This window comes from Pieris brassicae, chromosome 5, assembly GCF_905147105.1.
Source record: "Pieris brassicae chromosome 5, ilPieBrab1.1, whole genome shotgun sequence".
NCBI lineage: Eukaryota > Metazoa > Arthropoda > Insecta > Lepidoptera > Pieridae > Pieris > Pieris brassicae.
The window spans coordinates 679248-701769 of NC_059669.1; the positions used below are offsets into that span (position 1 = coordinate 679248).

The following is a 22522-nucleotide window of genomic DNA, read 5'->3' on the forward strand; positions in this document are numbered from 1 at the left end:
TATTTTAACGCCGTAATTAATTTAACAAAAAGAACAAATTATGAAATATACTCATATCACTAATTTGTCATAGTATATTTGGGCATCTAAGGTTAGCTAAGACATCTACCCAAAAAATAAGAAATATAAAATATATAAAGTAATATTAATAATTAAAATTATATTAAGATTAATATAAGTAATAATGTAGACTAAGTGATGTAACAAAATGATTTGAATATCAAGGAATTAAATACTTTATTATATTTCTAATAGTTTGTATTAATTATTTAATTATTAACAGTCTATATTAAAAATCTCACCAAAATATTAATTAGGTTCTTTGTCGAAACTCAAAAAATAAGATAAGATGTTGAAACTATTATTTCTTATAAGAAACTACCTTTTATCATTTGGATTCAGTTCACCTTGGAACAATAAGCTGGCTTATATTTTTATTCATTATATTTTATTGTTGCTCGATTAGAAGTAGGACCTGGAATAGAATTGTGCAAAATACTGTACAAAATAAGTGCTTCCTTAGTAAAATCATTTGTTAGCGTAATCTGTATTTAATTAATAAAGTATTTCCGAACCAATGTGACATTTGTCTGTTGCCTCCTGTAAAAGCCCCCTTAATATGAGCTCTTTAGTTTTTGTAGTATAAGTGTCATTTAGATTTGTGTTAGCGTCGCAACCCGTCTCCTCCTAATTTCGTGTTATAAGCTTTAAACCATTAAAGTCAGTTGTTACCCAGCTTCAAACAAAGAGTTTTATTTAGACATCTACATACAAAAACTCCTACAAAAATTTTCACAACAAAGTTATCGATATATTACAATACTTGGCGTATAACTAGCGTGACCCAAGTGTCGCGTGCATTTTATATGATAGTGTAAACAACATTATTTATGTCGCTTTTAGTGCAACTATTCATGGTTTCGAAACTTTAGAGAAAATCTATGGTTTATTCTTAGATAGAAATTTATATCGACAAGGCTTATTTACAATTTAGAATAAGTAATCTTAGAGTTTCGTTTAGGCTATTGGTGTATTTATTATTTAATCTGATTGTGCGTTTAGGCACAGAGGGCAAAGGGCCTGGACGCTCTTCTTTCTCTCTCTTTTCTCTTTCATGGACACTCTCAATGCCAGACACGAATAAAATGATTAAATAGATTCTCCAATCAAGAATTATTAATACAGCAAACGGATAATTTATTTACTTTAAGTCCGTTTAAGCAAATCTGTTAAATTATAGTTTATATAATGATAATTTGTTTTTAGAGCAGTGTTGGCCTAGTGACTTCAGCGTGCGAACCTACGACCTCAGAGATAACCCAAGGATGAGCTTGAAGGTTCGATCCCCGGCTGTGCACCAATGGACTTTCTGTCTATGTGCGCATTTAACATTCACTCGAAAGGTGAAGGAAAACATCGTGAGGAAACCGATTTGTCTTAGACGCAAAAACTTGATGGCGTGCGTCAGGCACAGAAGGCTTGCCTATTCAATTTACAAATGACCATGAAACGAATACAGAAATCTGAGGCCCAGACCTAAACAGGTTATAGCGCCATTGATTACTCTCACTTTGTTTTAAAACTTGAAAGATATTTTTATATTTTTGAAACTGTATACCTCTATAAAGCTTTATATTTGAAAAAAAACGCAAAGGAACTAATAAACATTTTGGCTTTTGTATAAATTATGTATTTGTATGTTTGTTGTAGTAGGTATATATAAAACGTAGTATAGTATTAACTTCCAAGTTAGCTAAATACAGGTTAAAAATGAGCCTTTATTATTATAACAAGCACTCTCTGGTACAAATACTCTTAGAATAAGGAATTAAATGAAAGAACAAAAAGTGTTTAAAATACTAAAGAGTGTTGAAAACTGTCAGAGACAAAATTGCCTTACGATTACGACGGTTTAAAATGACAAACGGTAGGTTTTTTTAGAATATGTGATGTCATTTGCATTCATACAAACAAGAATTTATTAACACACTGCATTAGCTGATACTTATTAATTGTTTCAACATTTTGCATATTGACAAAGTTTGCTCAACTCAACTCAACAATAAAATGATATCGTGTTAATTATCATATAGCAGGTATGTCACAGGTCTTGTGATCTACAAAGCCCCCACTTTGGGGCAGTCATTGCCCCCCTATAACGGTACAGGCGTGGCCTGCGTCGCACACACCAATCGCAGAAGTGCCGCCCGACCGCCGATCATCTAAACGAATGATCTAGCTTACTTGTCATTTTGCGTGCACCCGATTGGTCGTTGATAATACCTTTTTGGCGGTGATCTACTTTCACACCTCGGTATTAAATGTCATCAACTTTGCCCTAATTAAACAGTTTTGCGAACCGCAATGACTTGCGCCCTTTGAGCCACCTGTGCGGGAGCGACAACTATATTCATGCGCATACGTTCCGTATTTATAATACGCATAGAGAAAGTAACGGTATAATGCGACCTTCCCACCCGGTGCCCGCGTGTCGACTGACGGATGAGCGCGGGTTAACCTCTGATAATAAGTAAGAGGGAGACAGTGATATATGGTGTGTGACGTGCGAGCGAGATGCAAGATGTATCTTCTTCGGTGATCGTGAAGCGCAAGATGAGTGTACAGTCACACACGAACCATATCGGAGTAAGCTTCGAGACGGTTTGAATGACGAAACGCGCGATTTGCGTTGCGCGTACGCACGTTCCAATATAGAATTCGCGCGAACATTTTACTAGTCAATTAAATTTTTGTGATTCTGTGGTTATGTGGTGTGAATATATGAAAGAGTAATTCAGTGAATACGATAATAACTTTTTGATATAACTGTATTGGGTATCAAGTGGAGTTTCTACAATCAACATTTTTTTTTTATCAACCAACGTAAGTACTTTTTTTTTACATTATACGTTTTCTTTTTGCTTTGATGGTATTTTTTTAAACTATGAGTAACACAAACGTTTGACAATAGACTATAAATAAGTGAACCGTTAAGCTATCAGATTTACAAACGCGTGGGTGGAACACCTGTTGTGTCAAAAAACTGCATAAAAACGGAATTTTTAAAGGTAAACTCGACAATTTATATACTAAAGAAACTGATATTCACCGTTTGTATTTGCGTCTTATAAGAATAATTTTATATTTTAAAATTTAAATTTACATAAAACTGTACGACGGAAAACTGTCAACTATATAAAAGAGTTCAACGGGCGTACATCTCGATTTTTGATAAATTAAAAATATTGATTGAAATGTTTCAAATTAAAATTCCAAAACGACATCACTAGTTGAATAGAAATTATCTTCAACATTGTGTTGCTCACCTATATTTGTTTATGGGTGAACCATAACATTGTACATATGTATCACGATTCAGTATCAACATTGATTGATTACCCTCAAGCGAACATTGCAATTATTGTACTGCTTTTAGAACTGCAAATATATGATCGATGTTTTTTGTTTTAGAGTGTTGAAAAATCTGCAAATATCATTTAAATTGGATGTACGTAAACGAGATAGAATAAGTTTATCAATAATGTGATTATAATTAACATTTTTTTTTAATTAATTGAACCATAAGTGATATAACATAAGATTGTTCTCCAACTTGTACTAAAACTAAATTACTTAATGTACGTAACTTCGAGTTATAACAGTTATGTATCGTAAACTTTTGTGACTAAATTTAAGATGTATTAGAGAGCTGATGTATTGAGTAGAATATTGTAGGTATTATGAATATAATGAGTGTGCTAGTAAAACTATAAACAGGATGTTTCGTATTAGCAAAAATATCTACCTACTTACCTTTATATGTTCAACATTGATTTTTTCATAGAAGTTAATAAGAAGGTAAAAATCAAGTATATTATTGAATTAACATAATGTTTGACACATGAAAAGTGTATCACTCATACTTAAAACTATAATAAAACTACTTGTTATATAGGGAGTACATGAGCGAATGCGTCATTTTAAACTATTTTTTCTTTGTATTACGTCAACATATGTGAACAAATGTATTGTTTATCTCCAAAAACCACCATAAAAACTATCAAAACAATAAAAACTTAGATTAATTCTCATAAAAATGAATTTTTATTGCAAAAACTTTAGAAAAATTAACCTAAATAATAAATGAATCGGAGAACTAGAACATTAGCACATGTCGTAAATATAAAATGATATAAATTTATTGCAACCAAGTATTTTAAAAGACACAGGCTGTTTTTATAAGAATTAAATACTTTATTTCAATTTAGTCTACATAAAACTGTAATTATATTTTTAAAAGATAAACTATGAGAGATATGAGCAGTGTTAGCTTCAGCATGCGACTCATCTCTGAGGACGTAGGTTCGACCCACGACTGTGCACTAATGTAGTTTCTTTCTGAAAGAAAAATATCGTAATACCGGCTTGCCAAGACTCATAAAGTCAACGGCATGTGTCAGGCACAGAAGGCTGACCATATACTTGCTTATCAGATTGACAAACGATCATAAAACAATACAGAAATCTGAGGCCCAGACCTTATAAGCTTGTACCACAGCTTTTACTTTATATGAAAAATTTTGTTTGATAATAAATAATTTTAGCTACATATAAGGTACAGGCACTACTATGTACTCCTATGCTAAATGTATAATTTCATACTGGAGCCCCTAACAATAACTATAAATAAAACTTTATATTAAGTTTCAGAAATATTAAAGAACGTGGTTATAGAGATGAGTATTTTTTTATTGATATAGTGGTATGCTTAGAATTTATATTATAATATATTCTTCTTCGATGTTGCTAAACAATGCTTGTTATTTAGTATCTATTCTCAAACTAATGAAAACAACTGAAGAATTAATTTACCGATAAACTCTTAGGAATGTTTTTTTCTACAGTAATACCAGTTTAAAAGTATACAATAACTATTCAAAAATGTTACTATAGATACAGATTTACATATGGTATCCTTTATACTATATAATAACTGGCTTTTAAAAAGTTATTACCACTAGTCGGTAATTTAAATAATCCATCAAAATTATTTTATAGACGAATAAAGTTTAATTTGACTATTTATATTATTAAGACTGAAAGTTAGTCTAGGCTAGAACACACTGTATATTAAAATTTACTAGATATAAAATTTTAATTTAATTACTGCGCTTGCGATCGAAAGTGCTGTTTCGTTAAGCTTTAACGGTGTTTTATGTTATGATACCGAATTTTATTAATATCTCCGTGGGAAAATGATCTAGATGATCAACTGTCACAGATTATTATAGCAATATATTTTTATTAATTAAAAAAGCTTAAAACCTCTTTTTTATATATATTATTTAAGGTACTATAATGCTATATCTACAGTATTGTCACAAGCTATTTTGTCTAAAATATATGTAAATTTTAGTAACCGTATGTTCCAAAAATAAAATAAAAAAAAACTAGTAATTAATCTCTCTATGTTGTGTGTATTTTTACGGTCTTACGGTCTTTTAAAGAATTGGTACGCTCTCTCCTTGAAGGCCTTATTAATATTATCCTGCAGTTTCACGCTCATTTGTTTGTCGCCATCATTCCCATTTCTCATCCCTCATCCCTCACCTCACCTCTACTCTCATCCCTGAGGTCATAGGTTCGACCCCCGGCTGAGCACTAATGGAGTTTATATCTGTGTGCATTTAACATTCGCTCGAATGGTGAAGAAAAACTTGAGGAAACCGGACTGTCAAGACCCACAAAGTCGACGGCATGTGTCAAGCACAGGTTCACCTACTTGCCTATTAGATTTACAAATGGTCATGAAATAGATACATAAGTCTGCGGCCCAGACCTAAAATAAACAAATTATTTAATCGTCAGCAAAGAAAATAAAATGCTGGGCCTGAAATATTAAAATTCTTAGGACATACATCATATCCTGTTAATATAAGAATTGTACACAATATATAAAATAATTTGCAGGTGTTTTGCATGTAACCATTATTTATATTAAAATATTCTATAATCTGGTTTCGTTTTTAAATTTATCTCAGGATCCATTGTTTTAAGTCACAAAAGGCATGATTAATGTACACATGACAAATTGTCAGTAGTCATTAAAATACAAAAATATTTTTCGTGATATAAAGATATTTTTGACTTTGCTTTTTTATTTCTTTTAACATATATGAAAGGCAAGCCTTTTCGCTCAAGAAAAAAATAAATAAAACTAAATAAACCATATAAAAGACAAGTCTTTGTTGATTTACTATTTTATATAACAAGGTATTAATCAAAACTCGATATTAGCTTAGCTATTCCTTAAAATTTTCTTATCTTAAAAGAATAAGTTTTTAAAAGTGTCTTATAATCAAATTTATGTAAAAACACAATTGTTTACATTAACTGAGAACCATTTTATTTTATTTTGTCTTTATGCTCAATAAATATAATAGGCGGTAATTCATTAATAGATGACGCCATCAAAACAAGGTCATTTGTATTCCGAGTGGAACCGACGGAACATGTGTAATTAAAGAGAACATTAGAATCGCACTTATTATAAGTTTGGTATAAGTTAAAAGCGGAAGCGAGAGCGTAAAATAATATGCTTTAAACGGACTAACAATTAGTTAAAACTTAAAAACTACATTGCTTTAATGTGGCATAAAGTATTGACTACTTTCCTCTTGTTATGGTGCCATCACCTTTAGAAAGATGGCGATCATCATTGGATACCACGCTTCGGCACATTGACTTGGTGCTTTGACTATTGTCTTAGATTCTTCAACTGCCACTGCCAAGCAGCTGCCAATTGCCTCGTATGATAAGTTGAAGGAGATCGTATTTTCTGGTATTATGTAAGACGTGTCCAAAATACTTATACCACTTTGTTGATCGCAAGACGCAAAACTTCAATAAAAGTTTGCATTTCATATATCATATTTAAAAAATCGAATTACCCACCATACACACGTGCAATCATTGTGCTAAATAACTATTAGTAACTGGACTAGCTAGAAGGCATATCTAACTATCAGTCAGTAAAATATATGCGACAATACGCTTATTGCAAGATAACTAACATGTGGGTGAGAGAGAAAAATTTGTTTTTGGTCGTTAATCGTACACAACCATAGCAAATACAATTTTTTAAATACTTTTACTAGATTTAGTGTAGTGTAGATTTATTAAGCCCATATAGTGTGTTTTGTCTTTATCGCCGTCCTAAAATTATTGCAAATATTATTAACGATTGCTTTGTTTGATAGATCCCAAGATACCTCATTTTCTTACAGATTGTACCACGCATGCAAAGTAGAAAGTAGAAGTTTTTACAACTGGGTGTGTCTGCGGTCACCAACATGACATTTTCACCTTACGAGTTAACTTTATTGTCTTCCTAGACTTTATTGCACTGACAGTGGTCGTAAATTAAATTGAGAGACGCCACATAAATATTGATTGAAGTTTGAAACACTTGTGTTTTCTTCCCGAATCGTAATGACGTAACCGTCTTTCATATTGTGTCGAGTTTACCTTTCATTTTTAACTTAATTAAAATAGTGACGAGCATAATTTAATGATATCGTTTTTAGTTTATAAAAAAACTTGTACTGTTATTTAGCATTAAACAAATTTCGTATTATTTTGAGGGTACCTTGATGGAAATGACAATGCAATTCTGCGTCTGTTTGTTCTGTAGTTCGCTTTAAACGCAAAGGTAAATCCAGTAACATCTTAATTCATTCTATATACATTGATCAATATCCTTAAACTTGAACCGGAATACTTGTGTCAAGTTTATAGTAGAGAAGAGAAAAGAAGGATTTGAGTAGTTAAATCTACTTAATAAAGAAGTAGATACTTATATAGAAGTTTAAACCACCAAGATAAAAAATTCACATGATTTATGTATGTATTTAAAAAATATAGTTTTTCTTTTAAATTGCATAGCAAAATTTTACTTTTAGTTCCTGTACAAATTGAAATTAATAAAATTGTTAGACATAGATCGTTGGAGCTGATAATATTTATATTAAAATAAATTAAAACATAAATAGAAGCTATGAATAAATTAAAAATCACACCTGGTTTATGAACAAACTGTTAAAGATTCGATTGTATTTAGTCAACTTTTGACCGCATACACCTACAATTTAGAGGACTAATTGCATTCTTATGAAACTTCGACTCAGACTTTACGCATTTATTTCATCTTTTCACCCAATTGATCAGTCTATATAACAAGTGCTGACACTCCATCTTCTTGTTATCCTCGCATGTATCACCCGAATTTTGCTAGGCTTTATTTGCCACCAACGACCCCATAGGTAGATAGGGTTGTATATATCACAACCAATCGGCTGACACAGATCAAAGATAATTATATTATTTCTCGCAACTGATTACATATAATTATTTGTTCCGGCAACAGTTAGAAGTTACAATTACTTTGATATACAGCAATTTCTCCCCTTTTTTTTACTCAAATGACACTTGAGTCATGTAGCTTACACATTTTTTTGTTAATTTAAAGATTATTTTTTACGTATTATTTATTTTCATTTAATTAACATCTATTTTTGTTTCTCACAGTTATATAATTAAAAGATACAACGCTGTTTCTCGGATCTTTAATCTCATTAGTGACCATTGAAAATGTGATGTGAATGGTGACTTTTTCACCTGTATTTCTAAATGTAGATTGAAGAATTTTATTCCTCGTTTGCATACAACTAACATGTATATACTAGGAAACGTTGAACGGCGAATGAAAAATGAGAATGGAATCCCTTTTTTGTTCTATTGAATAAATTTGCATAAACTAATGTAATTAAATCTCACTATGAATTATTCTATCACTTACGATTTGTTATGTTAAAATAACGTTTCTTATTTATCACAAACTAAATATTAATTTAAGTATTTTCAATTCAGTGCAGCGGTTGTGAAAGGTATGTCAAATATGCTTATTTATTTTGAGGAAATTATTGCCGTGCACCATCCCTATGTGGAACCAGCTGCCCACTGAAGTATTTCCGAACCAATTCGACTTAGGGTCCTTCAAGAAAAGAGCTTACTAATTCTAAAAAGGCCGGAAACGCACTCGCGAGTCCTCTGGCATTGAGAGAGTCCATAGGTATCACTTAAAATCAGGAGAATCTCCTGCTCGATTGCCCCCTTGTCTATAAAAAATATAAGTATAAAATTGTCCCAGTAGGACAACATTGGAATACTTAAATTATACATTTATTACAAATAAAGTATTTTTTTTTAATTTTATAAGTACTAAATAACTTTAATCAAAATTTAAATATTCTGTACCTTCAAGATACCTCAGGCATCCCATCATTCCATTTGTCCCTCCTTTCTGAAGTACGCGTTTTGGTACAAGCCGTTTGGGACATCAAAGCCGATATCCAGATTAAGCATTCTGATAAACGAGATAGGTCTGAATATCCATATGTTTCACTCACACTTCAAAATCGATTTTCGATCAATTTCAATTGTTTAGTTTAATATAATAATATTTGTATGATCTCTTAGTGTTTGTCATGTTTGCCTCTAAGTGCTTGTCAATTAAAAAGTGTGAATTGTAGTTCTTTTACCAATGCATCAGTGTGCCGAGCCTTGGCAAGCTTTCAGTACTTTGGTATAATTATAATATTTTATATTTCTTACTGGAATTATTACTACGCTCGTACCGTATGGTTATGGTATTATCGAACATAGTTACGCAAAGCTTAAAAATACTATACACTCACAAAATCCTTCTAATAATATGACCATGCTTAGTCTATTACATTTACATAGATAATATTTTATTAGGCTGGGTCAAGATGCGATCAAATATTAGCCTTGCGTCACGAATATGTAAACGTGCTACTTAACTTGTTCTATTTATTTGTGATTTTATCTGAGATTATTTAAATAATGAAATCACTGATATTTTAGATTAAAGCGCATTTAATCTTTACATTGCGTAATAGAAAGGATGTTTTTTACTTTAGTATTATGTAAAAATTTAAATGTGTTTTATTAGTATATTAGTTGCCAATTTGTAAAGATATTAGAAAAGTACTATGGAACAACAACACATTAGTACAAGCGTTATTGTTATAATTATAATTCTAACGAAGCGAATAAAGGTATATTTGTCTCAAGTGTTCACACGGGGTCTGACAGTCTAAGTGACCTCTGACGGGTGACCTCGCCGGCCACTGACTGATCGAGTTTACTATTCACTTTTAAATGACGTGGACAGCAGACAGTCCTTTGGACAGCTTGAGTACCGTACTATCCCTATAGAACGTGTTGGTGACAAAATTAACGGATTTATTTATAATGTATTTCCACGATTTATATTCATATCTAAGTTTTATTAAATTTCATTTGTCTTATTATATGAAATGAACCATTCATTTCAGATCATTTATAAAACAAAATAAATTTTATTGGTCACCAAACCAACGTAGTATTTTATAAGCAATCTTCTACCGCAGTTATTACTCACATTATTGATTTGTATTAAAAAAAAATATTTATTGACCAACACGAGTATATTTTTAAATTTATTCCTTGGACAGCGTGGAAGGTTTTTTTGGCGAGATAAAATCAACAAAAATTAAAATCACACAAGTTTTTACCAAGTACTCAGGTATTTTATTTTGGAAAAGCAAATTGCCTATGGGGATAGCATAGAAAAACGTTCCATATGTTGGTATGCAGCTTTTAAAAGGGTGAGCTGATTAAAATCACACATTAAGGCAAAACAAAGTTCGCGGGGGCAGATATTTCTAGATAAAAAGGAAATCTTTGTACGTATGTGTGTTTCCTCATTAAAATTCACTGAGTATTCATCTCAGAGCATGTTCTAATTTAAATTACTGTGTGAACTTTAGCCTTCCATCGTGCTTAGTTAGCTGACAGCGAACTGAGCTGTCAAGCGCTGACGTGAGCGGTGACTTTTCACATCAACATTCTCAACATTCTTAGACATATGAGTTAATTTGAATTAGAACGCTTCATCCTGCATTTTATTGTCTCAACATCCTTGACAGGTTTTGTAAAATATAGTTTAAATCCTGGAATCTCACAAACCAAAGAGAATGCCACAGACAAAGTTAGCAAGCTTTGAAAATCGAACAGGAAATAAGGAAAACCACTTGACAACAGCGTTTTACAGTTTTACCGCCATTTTATGCTCGGTGGAAAGTGACGCTATTTTACGACTCGCCCATTGTAAGTTTTCTCCGGAATTGTACTTACTTGAAATTACCCGATGAAAAACACCTTTGAACTTAGGCCTAATCAGCATTTGAATATCTAAATGGTCATTTCGATAGGTAATAGTTAGATTTCAACTCTCGATAGACTAATAAAGGGATTATGGGTTATTAAAAGAGATAGGGTTTCAAGAGATTGAAAATTAATGCTGACAATGTCATAAACATCACTAAATATTATTAATAAGATAATGTCTTTTTCATATATTTTCGTCTGTTTGAGATATACTCTGCTTCTGTATGGAGTTTAATACGGTTTCCATCTACAAATGGAGACAAAACATTCCTATAATAGAAGTGTTAAAAATTTGAAGGATTATATTTATTTTAAAAAATGCATGGAAACATACTGGGTCCTGCTCGATAGAACAACCAAACAAGACAAAATCAAGTGGTTACAAATCAAACAAATCAACTTTGACGTAACTCACACACTGTTAAGTGTTTCTTTTTATAAAGAATAATGTAAAATCTATAGTTTCAATATTTGTCAGTTTGTGAGCATTATGTATCTACATAATAATTTAGTTATCTGCTGCATTGTTTAGACTAGACTACCTTCTGGAAAACCTTAGAGTAATATTTTTAAATTTGTAATTTTCACCTTGCCTTTTGCCTGCCCACCAGTGCCTTTTAAATAAATGATCCCAATTGAAATAAATGATTTTACTTTGACTTTATATGCGCCAGAGTGACACGTGACTCTCACCTCTCAACGTGGTGGTTAGAAGTCCTAGCTGTTTACCAATTTTCTATCTATGTGTGCGTTAAATACTTATAGTACGATGTAAAAAGCATCGTTTAAAAGTTGCCACGTCTAATAATTAACGGCAAGTTTCAGAAACGGAGACTCGATCAGGCTTCGACCATTCGACATAATAACCTTCTATGTATGTATATGTGAGAGAAGAAATAAAGATTATTATTATTATTATTATTATTTACTTGTTAAATTATGATGCAGAAATCTGAGGTCAAAATCAAGGCGATAAAGCAACTGTTTGTATGTAGAGAAAAAAGCGAATATATTTATATGTCAAACAAAATATTTATGTAAATGAAAACATCGTTTATTAGAAATAACAAATATCAAATATTTATAATAATTTTATTTGGATGTTTGAAAATGGTTTGGGTTCTGTCGAGTCCGTTAACTATACTAGATAGTTAATCACGATCATTGAAAAATATTTTATAATTTTTTCGATCGACTCTTATATATTAAATATATCATGTCTTATGTTAATAACTCAATAGATTAAAACATTGGGTGTGCCTTTCCACCTGTGTACTATATTTGCATATTCAATGTATATATAAATAAAAAATCAATTGCGCTACAACCTTTTTAGGCCTGGGCCTCAGATTTCTTTATCTGTTTCATGATCATTTGTCAATCCAGGCAAGTAGTCGATCATCCTCCTGTGCCTGACACGGCAAGCCGGTTTCCCTCAATGTTTACCGTTCGGGCGAATGTTAAATGCGCACAAATAAAGAAAGTTCTTTGATGCCGAGGATCGAACCTACGACCTCAGGTATGAGCGTCACATGCTGAAGCCACTATGATGGTATAAAAACAGTTTTTATTCAAGTAAATAAGTTCTTAAATACCTATATACATTATACAATAAAACTTGAAATTTTCGAATGACGTTATAAATAGTTTGCATAATAGTGGTAATTTCTAAATTCGATTAAAAACTACTTTAATTCGAATTCCGGATCTTAATGAGTCATCGCTAAATGTGATTTTAGATAATATGAATATAGTCCTATTACCAAAAATCCAGTTTGTTTGGTAGTAGTTCAGTAATGTTCTTTGCGATTAAAATTTGCCCGCTTTATGCCCTAGGATTGCGAACTGGTAGTAAATGAAAATTTTCAATTAATTTAACTTCTTTTCTGATGTTCATAAGTGTTTTTGTTTATACGCATAAAGTTACTTTGAGTTTGAGTTAAAAACTAACCAAAACAAATTTTTAAACATTATATCTGTATGTCACGACTTATAATTACTTTTTCCTTCTGTTGTTTAGGTCGCCATTTGACCTATCACATATCGTCTCGTTCGTGTTCAGTAATCCTATATCAAAGAGTAAATTGTGATTTAATGTTAATTTCATTGGTATTTATTGTCCAGATGCGAGCACCGTCCATAAACTGGATTTAGAAAAATGTATCAACAGTTATTTTAATGTGGAATTTTATTTTTACACATTTATGCATGACTCACACTTTTCTATTCTAAAATTGTGTACATAATTATGTTGTCAATTCTTTGAATTGTTGATATATAGTTAAAATTGTATTATAATCTCTTACATCCCAACAGAGCAGTGCCTAGTGGCTTCAGCGTGTAACCGGCCTCATCCCTGAGATTCGATCCCCGGCTGTGCACCAATGGATATTCTTTCTATGTGCGCATTCGTCATTCGCTCGAACGGTGAAGAAAAACATCGTGAGAAAACTGGCTTGTCTTAAAATTCGACGGCGTGTGTTAGATACAGGAGGCTGATCACCTACTTGCTTGTTCGATTGACTAATGATCATGAAACAAATATAGACATCTTAGGCCCAGACCTAAAAAGGTTGTAGCGCCAATGATTTATTTACATTCCAATCCAAACAAAACCTTCCAAATTAAGGAACTTAACAGTATCCAAACGTTTACTTTCAGTATGAATATTTAAAAGGAATAAAAAGCATTGAACCCTTGAGACATCATTAAAAGCAAAACCAAATAACAGTTCACCTAAAAAAAAACTCTTCCCATAAAGCATTGTCAAGCAACAATATTGTCTCAAAATAATTTATTACAACAAAACCAGTTAAATTGACTTCTGGTCTGTTTGTCATTGTTCGTATAAGTGGTGTTATTTTGTAATAGACTCAAAGTTAACCCCTGACATGTAAATTGGGACCGGTTGGAGCTTCCGTGTATTAGGGTTGATCTGAAGTGGTCTTTTGACCGATATTTTAATAGACACCATATGGGGCGGAATTAGAAGCTTATAATTTATAAGATAGTAAACGTTGAATCATATATATAAGATTAGATAATTTATATATATATTAACGCAACTGGGGCCGACAGGGAGGAAGGTCTTGTAATGAGTAGTCCGAAAAATGCCAAAAGAGAAGTTAGATTAACATTATAGGCGAATACAAGACTTTGAGCGATGAAAAGGAAAGCTTAACTGAGCCGGACTAGTGGCCGGAGACAAGTAGTTCGGCCCAGGTACCGCTGGAATGCAGAGTGGGAATCTGCTGCAGCTTAGATGGCCGGATGTGGCACAGGACAGCTTCGTGAATATCAGTAAATTAGCTCACTAAGGCGGTTATTTTTTTAAGATTATTTTATATTTATTGATGTAAAAACTAGCGTAATGGTAGCCAGTACTGCTTCTTGATTATCCTTCAGCAAGCTTGAGGGTTTTAGGTTTTAGATAATGATCCATCATTTGAACAATATAACCTATATGCAATAAGAGATTTCTTATTTATATAATAGTGTTGGCGAAGTGACTTGAACGACTCTCATCCTTGACGTCGTAGGTTCGAAACCGGGAGTGAATTTTTTAAACATCAAAATGTTTCTTATTCAAGTAATTTAGCACAACCGTGACTCAAATTAACCATGACTAAAGTCATAAGTTTCGCTGGGTTCGCTCAATTTTTGACATTACAGCTACGCCCACAGGTGAGCTTTCCAAATATTTGTCACTCGACAAGCGCGATAAAAAAATGACAATGACAAACACAATTTGCGATTTCGAAAACGCATTGAAGAGCGCGGAGCCGTGTCAAAATATGTCATCCGTGAATTTGGGTTTGACCTATTGTGATGGGTCTGATCGGCGTGTGACATCTTACAAAACTAAAACTGTCTCTATGAGTAATTAAAGTAAAGTAAAGTAAATCGATTCAGGAAATTAAAAGACGTTAAATATAATGCATTGGAAAGTCGCATATCAATTTGGTGTGTAATTACTAAGATATAACCTAAGAAACTTTTATTGGTTGGATGATAAATTAGATTCAATTGTACTTTTTTTTATAATATACAATGCGCAGTGCGATTGCGAACTCGGAGAAACTGATCGTGGTTGGTAACACGGAATGCATCATGTGGCCGCTCACCAACCAGGTGGAAAGATCAAATCAAAGACTCATCGTTCTCAAAACTACAATATTGTAAAGATAAGCGCTGGACAGAAATTGGTAGACACAGATTGTCCGCTTCAGCTGTTTTCTTGCTGGCCATGACGCTTACACATGAGCTATCGACTGAAGAGAGAGATAATTTTTTATAAAAATTAATCTGAGAAGTCATAGGCTCCTGAATCGCAACAGCCTGGGACATTTATGTAATAAATTTATGAAGATAAATAATAGAACTTATTACCTACATAAGGCAATATGTTTAAAATGTAACATCAAATGTTATAATTTAGATATAAAATATTCATAACTTCGGTCCAATAATTCATACTTGCAAAAAATGTAGGGAACTTTATACCCTACAATGCACTTATAAAATTAATCACGCTTCCAGTGTCGTTTGTTGGTAAACTCATGGCACAATACCATTGTGTCCCATGAACGTATTGTTAAACTCAATATTAGATTTTATGAAAGGATTATGATAACTTATTTGCACAATGGAGTTTACATCTCGATTTTAGGTAGATTAATTAGAACACAAACATATGTCTTATAATTATTGTAAATGTTTAACGTTTAGACATTGAGTAAATAAAGAATTAAAAAAAAAACAACATTTTGTAGTATGCTTATTTAGTTTTTAGCACCAGCTATTCTTGTTCTAAGTAATATGTTACAAAACCCTTAAATTAATTTAATACATGAATTATCGCGAATATGAAAAAGGCAGCGGTCAAGAAAATCTAGAGTTGAAACCTTGTAAAAAAAATAGGAATCGTTATTTATCTTATAGCAAAGTTGGCCTAATGACTGTTATCCTTGAGGTCGTGGGTTCGATTCCCAGCCGTTCACCAATTCCGGTCGTTCTGTCTATGTGTTCATTCTACATTCACTCGAAGGGTAAAGGAAACAGCCTTGCTTTAGAAAAAGTCGAGGACGTGTGTTAAGCACAGTAGGCTGCCTATAAGATTGACAAGTGATAATGAAACAGATACAAAAATCTGAGCTTAAAGTTATTTTCAAGCGTAAGCGTATTATGTTTGAATAATGCACACGGCCAATCTACTAAACACTGCCATTAACATGGCGCTGACCAAAATGCGGGAACTCATTAGACGACCATCACGGTTCTATTATAAAACCATTACAGATCAATTCCGATGGTGAGTTCCACTTCGAACTAGAGGATTTTTAATGCCTTGAATACCTTTCATTGAATGATATAATGTTAATTATTGAGACGTTGTGTTTTGTTTTTATAACTTATTTAGTCTTAGAACAGTGGGTTTTCTGAATAAAATTAGGTTTAGTGCGAATACTTATTTAGGCGATTTTTCAATAGGCTTTCAAATATTATAAACATTCACCACTATAGGTTTATTATTATATTAATAGAAAAAAAATCTCGAATGACAATGACATTTTGTTTTACGTTACAGATTTTATGCAATTTTTCCCAACTGCCAACGAACTGGAGGCTCACCTGATATTAGGTGATACTTCCGCCCATGGACATTCACATTGCCAGAAGAATCGCTAATAAGTTGCTTTGGTTGGTGGAATGTTCCGCACTAGACTAAAGTATTTGCTAACTGGAAATAAATGCGAAACTAGTGTCTTGGAGATTTTTATAAAAAAAAATCTAAAATCTTATTGATCCAACAGTCCTATACGGAAAGCACTGTTTGCACGTAAATCTGAGCGAACTAATTCTCCATAATAATATTTTGAGACGTGGGAAAGTGAAGTAAAAGTAACATCATATGAAGACATACTATATCGTCCGTTTAACACAATGATATATTTGTTAGATTTCTATCCAGTACAGATGCTGGACAGTTTAAGTCCCATAATAGCATCGAATATTTTCTTTTAAATAGATAACTTTCTATTGAGTTACTTCTAACTTATAACACTTAAATATCTAAGGGTTTAGTAACTCACCGAGCCTAGCTCCTTCCAGAAGCTTAGAAGTTTTCTGGACACCTTGCAAGGAGCGACCTCGCTGCTCCAAGAAAGCCTCCGTGGAAGGCACTGTCTGTCGTGCCTATTACAAAGAGATGGAGAGGAGACAGTGGCCAGTTATTGTTCCTATCATTATTTTGCGATTAGTTCCTCTGAAGCTTAAAAGTTGCTTTGTCACTAGCGCTTAACTGCTGGAAGTGGCATTTTGGACTGTCTACAGTCCGGCTTTTGCAACCATCGGTGTTGTTGGAGTTGGTGTTGGACTCTCTAATACTTAACGTAATTTAACAGGCACTGAACATTTTAGCTTACGTTTTCTATAGAAATAATAGTTAAATTTTAACTGAGATGTCAATACTACGGTCGTTATCATATTCCTACATTCATATTAACAATTTATGGTTGTATTTAAGTGAAGAGAAAATAAGCTTTTTATACTTTCTAACGGCAAATGAATAATCAATTAATATTAGCTATTAATTTTGATTAATAGATTAGATTAGCAATGATTGAAGTAACTGCAATTTTTAATTATTTTGTAGCCAGCGAATGTGCTTCAAAAATACCCTTGATGTAAGTGGAAAAAAATACATATTTTTAATAAAAATCGTAGGTTTTGTAAACTGCCTCCTGGCCTCAGTGATTCTTCAATTCGCGGAGAAACTATTTCAAAAATCAGTGGTGATACCTGTATCTGTTTTGTGATCATTTGCTAATTTTCTTATAGGTGATTAGCCTTCTGTGCGTGACGCACGCCGTTGTATTACCAGATTCTTATGCAATTCCATTCACCGTATTTCATTTAGATTTCATTTGTACTATATTCACACCTACCTACCTCCTCAAGGAAGACACCCTGAAACCACAAGGCCAACATTGCTCCTACTACTTGTATCCTACGTATATAGTGTCATAAACAAATATCTCTAAACGTATGCTAAAACATGACTATCCCACACCTTCAATTGTTTAAAAACTTGTGGCTTCCATCAATAAAAGGAACTAACTTTAAAATGGCCCCTGTACTTGTAATAAAGTTATTTATTAACTCATACTAAATGATCGTAGTCGAATCAAATTAGTTATAGGTGATTGACTTTAAACGATACATGGAAGTAGCGATGTGGTATGAAAAATTTAATTGAATTGCTTTTTACATGGGAACAGAAGTGAACTAGATATTAATTTAATGTGTGCTGTTAAAAACGAAAGATAATTGAACTATATACCGATATATAATACACGATGATTGACCTTATTATACAGTTTGATTCAAATACAGAGTTTCAATACTAGCATCGAAATTTATTTATTATTATATTATATCCGGGTATCAAACCCACGACCTCAGGGATAAGAGTCTCTCTAAATTATTACTAATTTATTTATTCTCTATTTTTGTTCTTTTTTGTGTGTGTTTGTTTATTTAAGTAAATTTTCCTTCTTCTCTAACGAAAATAACGAATAATCTTTCATATATAACGTTACAGACTTTTTTTAACCTTGTGCTTGAAACTATTGACACATAGTTATTGTCATGGAGTTACAGATTTGAAAAAAAAATGATTTAATTTATTTTTACTAAAGTTAAACTATCTATTTGTACGTGCTCAAAAATCATTTATTATAAGGACTTATAAAATACAATGTATACATCATTACTAAAGTTCGCGTTACGTTTGACAAAAACAGTTGACGCAAACAAATTGAATATTCCCACATAAGAAGGTGAAAATCCAAGGGTAAATATGGGATCACGGACTTTAATAAATGATCTTCAAATGCCATACGATTATCGTCTTTATTACTAATCCATTAAGCTCTTTAAAATTTAACTTCAATGAAGTTTAGAATCGTTCTTTCAATAGAAGATCCTTGATTAATGATCTTCGCTATCACTAGATTCTGAGGAAGCGAATTGTTTGTGTTTGTGACAATACCAATAATCCAACATTCCTTATCACAATGGAATAGAGTTCAATTTAATATTTAATCTGATGTAAAAAAGTTGACTAATGATTCTGGTTTGGGATCAAATATTCATGCATTTTTTTGGTTCTATTTTGTTACACTTAACGCTTTTTACCGAAGCATCTGTTTAACGACACTCTTTGTGCGTTTATTGAATTTGCTATTATGTTTGTTTATTTCTATTGTACTACAATTGTGTACAATGATTAGGTAATTGTACATACAAAGCGCCTTGAAAGTTTGTAGACACGAGCATATTTAGGAATAAAGAAAAGAGAAATCACAGATTCATATAGATAAATAGTATCACTCTCTGCCAGTGGTTGAAGAATGCTACTCTCTAGATAGCGTCCTAACTGAACGGGGATTTTTCAACAACATATATCATGTATATTTGACATAAACACCAAATAAAGCTGAAATATGTACGCAGTTGACAAAACGACTTACCTTATTAAGAATAATATTATGGCTGTATATGCCCCATAGAATTTTCGTTGAAGATTTAACAAAGTATTTTTCAAATTGCGAAGAGAGGCCAAGACATATCTGAGTCAAAAATTTAAATTCCGATTCGAGTACTTGGTTTTATAGGTATACAAGCGATACGGCTTTGTTTTTCTTACCAATTAACTTTACGACAGCACCCGACGTAAATCATTTGGACCGATAAAATTCATTATTAAAAAAAAAACCTATATTGACATTTCATCATTTCATCAAAAACATTTAAAATTATTTTACCACTGTTAGCGCTAATTGAAAGGCACATATATTTATGAACATCTGGGATTCCATTGTACTCGGACAATCTTGAAAACAGCAAATCCTCTCCACATCGTCTTGTCTACAGGGACTGCCTGAATCCAACGGTTTGGCAAGGCATTCCCATATTCTTCAACATTTCGATCCTCTTCCGTTGTTTATTGGGAGCAAATCTAATAAATTCTCCACTGTATTGATCGCCATCAAGTTTCGCGATGCCTACTAGATGTTTTACAAATAAAAAACAGATATATATGATTAGTATACGGAAATATCGTCAAAACATATAAACTTATATGTTTTGACTATTAAAATTCTAGAATTATGTTAAAGAGGTAGATCACATAGGTTATATTAATTAAAAAGCACCGAATCTACGCACATACATATTCATATCGGACGCATTCGTTTTGTTTTTGTTTCACTTACACCGAATGGGAGAACAAAAAGGAAATACATTTAAGTGGTTTAATAGCTTTTAAATATCACACTTTTAAATTAATGAGCTTGAGGCAATACCGGCTGGCGACAGCATTACGAGCACATCCGAGGTATGGGGTTGTTCAAACACCTCAAACTACCAAATATAGGGCTGACTTTGTAACTGTAAAACACACTAGACGAAATTTCAATAATCAAATTAACACCAGAGCTTTTGAATGCGAATCTCATCACCTGAGGTCGTAGGTTTGATTCCCGATGCACCATTGGACTTTCTGTCTGTGTGCAATTGACGTTCGCTCGAATGGTGAGGCAGTGATGCAACCGGCTTGCCTTAGACCCCAAATAGTCCAAGGCGTGTATCAGGCACATCCTACTTGCCTATTAGATTGAAAAGTAATCATGAAAGTGATACATAAATCTGAAGCCCAGACTTATTCTATATTAAAATAACAATATCTTAACACACGACCATAAATTAAACAATTTTATGAGTGGTATATGGTTCTTAATAATTTGTCGTAAAGGGCACAAAACTAGAACAGCCCCATCAAAATTAGCATATTTCGTAAGTTCATTTGACTAAAACGCCGATACGATCACGCAATGAGCTACTAATAACAATAAAATAAATTCTTTGGCTCACTAATGATTATTAGAACATAATTTTAATTGATTCAAATCACTTTAAGATGCTACTTAATGAGGTTTGTTACTGTCTTCTCTAATTTACGTATGATAAACTTTTAATTAAGATTGACTAATCTAAGGTGCATTACTTAATACATTTTGCGTTGCTTTTTGTCTTCCTTACGTAGTTTTTTCGTAAGTAATTGACTAACTTTAATCACAATCGTATAAATTTTTCTTTTTGATGTTCTTAAAAAACTCTGTATAAACTATATATCAATCATTAAAAAGGCAACTAAATTTAACACAACTAATGAAATGACTTTTATTTGTTTCTAATTCTTTATTGTATTTATTGATAATGTTATACTAATTTCTGCATTAATAATTAAGCATGTGTCCGTTTAAATTTAAAGATGTTAGAATTCCGTAGTTCCCGTGAGCCCATAATACAACCAAAGCATGATTGATGACCAAAAGCAATTTTTCCTAACAACCACAACTTCTCACTTGAAAGAATCATTAATACGTATTTACGTAGCATCTGTCCTTAAGTGACACCAGTATAAACAGATGAACTCAATTGCACAAGAAAATCCACCTTATTGCATTTGCATAAGACGCATTATGTCGCAACGATGAGTCGGCGAAATTTTTCAATACAAAAATGGCAAGGGATTTTCGCCCTTATGCCTTTGTATATAGGACCGTAACAAATTGCGATACTATCGTGTGTGGTATATAGATTTGATAAATGATACAATTGGACACGCTTTGGTTCTGATTAAATTTGGGACAAGCCTTCTTAGCATCCGCTATTTCTTATCAACTTTTGCGGTTCCTTAATACATTTAGGATATTACATCTGAGGTTAGAATGTCTAATTATAATTTCTTGGGAAAGTTGTTGCGCTTTGATGCATTTTTTATTGCGTTTTCTGCGCATTCACTTTGTTTCCATAGTTACCATACATTTTTCAAATCTTAATTAATGAGTTAAGAGATAAGCTTTTGAACAACATTCAAATTTACTGTACTATCGCGTCCCTTAGGTATTTTAGAGAATGGTAAATAAATAAATAAAAAATATCTTATAAATACATTATATCAATAATAGACGTCCCTAATTCGCTCACTCAGTCACTCTGCTGACTCTGAAACGAGAAACTTCCGCTCTCTGTGTCCTGTGCCATCTCCCGCCAATAGTTGGGTTTTAGCTGCATCGGGAATCCACTCTGTCAATTCAGCGGTACCTAGGCTCACTACTAGGCCCGTTTAGACAAGCGTCATTCACAGCCCCATCTTGGATCA

General features: G+C 32.5%; 1 protein-coding gene across 1 annotated transcript in view; it reads left to right on the forward strand.

Annotated features, from left to right (window-relative positions):
- The first annotated feature begins 2646 nt into the window (after positions 1-2646).
- LOC123709775 (protein embryonic gonad-like) overlaps positions 2647-22522 on the forward strand; it is an 86432-nt gene continuing 66556 nt past the window's right edge. The window contains exon 1 of the mRNA XM_045661315.1: positions 2647-2883. The gene's annotated coding sequence lies outside the window, so the exon portion shown is untranslated. The remainder of the gene's footprint in view (positions 2884-22522) is intronic.